This window comes from Heptranchias perlo, chromosome 5, assembly GCF_035084215.1.
Source record: "Heptranchias perlo isolate sHepPer1 chromosome 5, sHepPer1.hap1, whole genome shotgun sequence".
Taxonomy (NCBI): Eukaryota; Metazoa; Chordata; class Chondrichthyes; order Hexanchiformes; family Hexanchidae; genus Heptranchias; species Heptranchias perlo.
In genome coordinates this window covers 119,497,676-119,503,675 of record NC_090329.1, presented here as the reverse complement: position 1 = coordinate 119,503,675, position 6,000 = coordinate 119,497,676, and the positions used below count along the sequence as shown (strand labels likewise).

The window sequence follows — 6,000 nt, the reverse complement described above, 5'->3', positions numbered from 1 at the left end:
TTGAACTCTCCGCTAGGGGAAACAGGTACTTCCTGTCTAATCTATCTAGGCCCCTCATAATTTTGTACACCTCAATCAAGTCTCCCCTCAGCCTCCTCTGCTCCAAGGAAAACAACCCCAGCCTATCCAATCTCTCCTTGTAGCTACAATTTTCAAGCCCTGGCAACATTCTTGTAAATCTTCTCTGCAGTCTCTCCAGAGCAATTACATCCTTCCTGTAATGTGGTGACCAGAACTGCGCACAATACTCCAGCTGTGGTCTTACCAGCGTTTTATACAGTTCCATCATTACATCCCTGCTTTTGTATTCTATACCTCGGCTAATAATGGAGAGCATTCCGTATGCCTTCTTCACAACCTTATCTACCTGTACTGCCACCTTCAGGGACCTGTGCACATGCACTCCAAGGTCTCTCACTTCCTCTACCCCTCTCAATATATTCCTGTTTACTGCGTCTTCCCTTTTATTGTTTGCCCTCCCTAAGTACATTACCTCACACTTCTCCGGGTTGAACTCCATTTGCCACTTTTCCGCCCACTCCACCAACCCATTGATATCTTCTTGGAGTCTACAGCTATCCTCTTCACTATCAACTACACGGCCAATTTTTGTGTGGTCTGCAAATTTGCTAATCATGCCCCCTACATTCAAGTCCAAATCATTAATATATACCACAAACAGCAAGGGATCCAACACTGAGCCCTGTGGCACACCACTGGAAATGGATTTCCATTTGCAAAGACATCCATCAACTTTTATTCTTTGTTTCCTGTTACTGAGCCAATTTTGGATCCAATTCGCCACATTTCCCTGTATCACATGGGCTTTTACCTTTCTGACCAGTCTGCCATGTGGGACCTTGTCAAATGCCTTGGGACTTGGGTCAACACCTGCAGCTCCCCCATATAAGGAGCTTCTGATTTTAGTTATGCCACTGTAAGAAGTTACCAGGATTTGCTAGAATTAATATTTCCTCAGCAATGAGGATTCATCAATTTAAAAATGTCACTAAGAGACTGAGGATAGAGTTTTGGAGAAATTTCTTAATGCAGAGGGTTACTGGAGCACTCTGATTGCCTTGGCAACGGGCAGTTGGAAAGACTATCTGTAATCACCAGGTATTGTTCTGTGATTTATAAATGCGATAGGTTCGAGGATTTCATTTCCACATTCACCTGAGGAAGAAGGAAGCCTCCGAAAGCTTGTGATTTTCAAATAAAATAGTTGGACTATAACTTGGTGTTGTAAAATTGTTTACAATTGTCAACCCCAGTCCATCACTGGCATCTCCACATCATGGCTACCATCGACACCACAAACTGCCGGCTCACAGTGGAAAGGATATCCAAGAAGATCGCGCATATAGACACAGACATCAAGTTTTTACAGAGCTGCAAGAAAGCAGACAAGATCCCGAAAGGACGACAGATCACAAACCCACTCAAGTCCACATACAACTCGGATTACGCTGAGAGACTCTGCCGTCGTACCTCTCGCACACTCCGCAACCATCTCGTACACCAACTCTACAGCAGACGCCGCAACCTCGAAACTAAGATAGAGTCCATACTCTCAACCTGTACTTAGGATACAGCAGACCAGCTATGAGACACCGCCAAACAGACGAGGCAACGGAACTATGCTGCCTACATGAAAACCAAGAGCAGGAAGCTTGAGAAACTCGGCATCACCACCAGCATCGACCAAGATTCCCCTGGTACCACGGTTGCAACCACAGGGAAGTCTATCGTCAATTTGTCCGACCACACCCTTCAACCAGACGAAATCGAAGTTTTCAGCCGAGGGCTCAATTTCTGCCCCACTACCAAAATGGACCCCATTAGTCTCGCGGCGTCTGCTCAAGCTGTCAGGAAATGCGTCAATGCCAGATTCATCAGCCGCACTCAGAAGACAGTCCAGAATGTCACCCGAGCACAACGCAACGCCATCAACGCTCTCAAGACCAACCGCAACATCGTCATCAAACCAGCGGACAAAGGAGGAGCCATCGTCATACAGAACAGAACGGACTATTGCAAAGAAGCATACCGACAACTGGACAACCAGGAACACTACAGACGGTTACCCGCAGACCCGACCAAAGAACACACCCATCAGCTCAACAAACCGATCAAGACCTTCGATCCAGACCTTCAAAGCATCCTACGCGCTCTCATCCCACGTACTCCCCGCATGGGAGACTTCTAATGCCTCTCAAAGATACACAAAGCCAACACACCCAGACGTCCTATCGTATCAGGCAACGGAACCCTGTGTGAGAACCTCTCTGGATACATCAAGGGCATCCTGAAACCCATCGTACAGGGAACCCCCAGCTTCTGTCGCGACACTACAGACTTCCTACAAAAACTCAGTACCCACGGACTAGATGAACCAGGAACACTTCTCACCACGATGGACGTCTCGGCACTCTACACCAGTATCCCCCACGATGACGGCATCGCTGCGACAGCATCAATACTCAACACCAACAACAGCCAATCTCCAGACGCCATCCTACAACTCATCCGCTTCATCCTGGATCACAATGTCTTCACCTTCAATAACCAGTTCTTTACCCAAACACACGGAACAGCCATGGGGACCAAATTCGCACCCCAATACGCCAACATTTTCATGCACAAGTTCGAGCAGGACTTCTTCACTGCACAGGATCTCCAACCAACACTATACACCAGACACATCGACGACATTTTCTTTCTATGGACCCACGGCGAAGAATCACTAAAGAGACTATACGATAACATCAACACGTTCCATCCCACCATCAAGCTCACCATGGACTACTCCTCAGAATCAGTTTCTTTCTTGGACACATGAATCTCCATCAAAGATGGGCACCTCAGCACCTCACTCTACTGCAAGCCCACAGACAACCTCACGATGCTCCACTTTTCCAGCTTCCACCCTAACCACGTCAAAGAGGCCATCCCCTATGGACAGGCCCTGCGAATACACAGGGTCTGCTCAGACGAGGAGGAATGCGATGGACACCTACAGACGCTGAAAGACGCCCTAGAAAGAACAGGATATGACGCTCGACTCATCGATCGACAGTTCCGACGGGCCACAGCGAAAAATCGCATAGACCTCCTCAGAAGACTAACACGGGACGCAACCAACAGAGTACCCTTCGTCGTCCAGTACTTCCCCGGAGCGGAGAAACTACGCCATGTTCTCCGCAGCCTTCAACATGTCATGAATGACGACGAACACCTCGCTATGGCCATCCCCACACCTCCACTACTCGCCTTTAAACAGCCACCCAACCTCAAACAGACCATCGTTCGCAGCAAATTACCCAGCTTTCAGGAGAACAGCGTCCACGACACCACACAACCCTGCCACGGTAACCTCTGCAAGACATGCCAGATCATTGACACAGATACCACCATCACACGAGAGGACACCACCCACCAGGTGCATGGTCCATACTCCTGTGACTCGGCCAACGTGGTCTACCTCATACATTGCAGGAAAGGATGCCCCAGAGCATGGTACATTGGCGAGACCATGCAAACGCTGCGACAACGGATGAACGGACACCGCGCAACAATCGCCAGACAGGAGGGTTCCCTCCCAGTCGGGGAAAACTTCAGCAGTCAAGGACATTCAGCCACCGACCTTCGGGTAAGCCTTCTCCAAGGCGGCCTTCGAGACACACGACAACGCAAAATCGTCGAGCAGAAATTGATAGCCAAGTTCCGCACCCATGAGGACGGCCTCAACCGGGATCTTGGGTTCATGTCACGCTACACATAACCCCACCAGCGAACAAAACTTATCTGTTTTTAATATAACGGGTCATTTGCTGTCTTTCTCTTCCTTCTGGATGTTTCTATGTTTCTGCCTCTCTCTCTGTTTTTTTTTTGGTGTTTGTATATTCGGTGGCCCTGTCTGAACACTCTGATTGCCTTGGCAACGGGCAGTTGGAAAGACTATCTGTAATCACCAGGTATTGTTCTGTGATTTATAAATGCGATAGGTTCGAGGATTTCATTTCCACATTCACCTGAGGAAGGAGGAAGCCTCCGAAAGCTTGTGATTTTCAAATAAAATAGTTGGACTATAACTTGGTGTTGTAAAATTGTTTACAATTGTCAACCCCAGTCCATCACCGGCATCTCCACATCCTGGAGCAGGGAGTAGTTGAGGCAGAGACCAGTTACAACTTTTAAGGGAAAATTGGATAACTATTTGAAGCAGAGGAGGATACAGGGTATTGGAAGAGTGGGACAGTGTGATTGCTCTAGCAAAGACCTGACACAAACATGACAGGCCAAATGGTCTGCTTCTGCACTGTAAACTACTCTGTGTCTATAGGTTGAGGCTGTAATGTTCTGATTTTGAACCTTGTTTAAGGTTTGCTGTAATCATGAATGAATGAATGAAAAGTGAATCACTTTATTAAGATTTAAAGTAACTCTATAACCAGCATCTCAGCCTTTGCTTATAGCTTCCATCTTGCAGCATTCTGCCTTGTGCAGTTCCCTAATTGTCACATAGTGATCTTTAAGGGCACATCTCTAAGCTACATACTTAAGCCAATTCAAAACATTAACAACCTTGGCCATCTTGTAGCCAGGACGAACCCACAATTCACATATATATTTGCAGAGCCAGAAGAGTTTACAGCTCATCTGAAGGGACTGCTTCTCAATTTCTGCTTGCAATTCTCCTTCACATTGTCCATCTTTGGTCACACGATGCACAGAGCTATCAATTCGTAGGACCTCCTGGTGGTCGAACCATGGATTCAGCGAAATTCGTCATACCCAGGTCCAGGATGTGTAAGGTCACTAGTTCAACTGTTGCCCATGTTTTGATCTCTGATACACACCTAGGTAACCATGGAGTATGACTGCATGGTGTCCATTGGCGAACTTGAAGCTTTCTGTGACTGGTTGGCACCACAGTACATTGACTGTTTCATTAACCGCAATTAGCAAATTGTTATTTAAATTCGCTGGTACACATTTTCAATTTGAACATGCTGTCTAGTTTTTATTAGTGGCACTTTCCTACCGGGAGTTGCTTATAGTTGTCCTGGTGTCATTGGGCTTCACCCAGCCTGGAACAAAACAACAAATAGTTATACTTGCATAACACATTCAACATGGCAAAATGTCCTAGTTTGTTTCACAGGAGTGGGAGGGCTGATCAGACACCGAGCAGGAAGTGGGAGAAGAGAAAGGGAACAGGTAGGTCGTCAGGAAGCTTTTGAAAGTGTAAGAGATGTAGGGAGGTGGAGGGATTTAGGAAGAGAATGCTGGAGTGTAGGGCTATGATGCCTGAAGGCTCTATTGTCAACGGTGGAGCTGAAGAAATGGGAGGTGCATGGTAGTTTAAAGAAAAGTAAAGGGTGTGAGCTGGGACATAGGGTTGGTGGAGGTTGCAGAGGTAGGGTAGGGAAAAGCCATGGAGAAATTTATAAATAAGGATGAGAATTTTGAAATCAATGTGCCGTAGGATTGGGAGCCATTGGAGGTTGGTGAGGACACAGTTGGTGGGTGAGTGGGATTTGGTGTGGGATAGGACACAAGAGGCGGAATTCTGGGTGAGAAGGAGTTTGTGTAAGGTAGTGTTCAAAAGGTTAACTGGGAGGGGGCTGGAAAAGTGAATGTGGTTTCAGTGACAGCAGGGTTAAGGTAAGACTGAGGCAGGCAATGTTCTGGAGGTGGGAATAGATGATGTTGGTAATAAATTGGATGTGGAGTTTGAAGCTCAGCTTGCAGTTAAGCAGAACACCGAGGTTGCACTCAGGTTCAGCCTAAGTGAGTGGCTAGAGGAAGAGATGGAACTGGGGCGCAGATACACAGGTCCCGATATTACCAGGGAGGCGGGATGGCAGTGGGGGTAACCTGGCCAGTAAAATACGTCCGTTCTCCACGCGATCGTGGGCAAATTGAAGCCACTTACCATGGCTTCCGGGTTTCCCATCATCAATCTGCGCAGTGGGCGGATTGCGCACCCGCATC

The 6,000-nt window shown here is 47.4% G+C and overlaps 1 long non-coding RNA gene across 2 annotated transcripts in view; it reads right to left on the bottom strand.

Annotated features, from left to right (window-relative positions):
* Positions 1–4,410: 4,410 nt before the first annotated feature.
* The window catches only part of LOC137322066 (uncharacterized), a 67,050-nt gene continuing 65,460 nt past the window's right edge, over positions 4,411–6,000 (bottom strand). For both annotated transcript variants that reach the window (XR_010962951.1, XR_010962952.1), the window contains exon 2: positions 4,411–5,093. This is a non-coding gene — a long non-coding RNA (uncharacterized lncRNA). The remainder of the gene's footprint in view (positions 5,094–6,000) is intronic.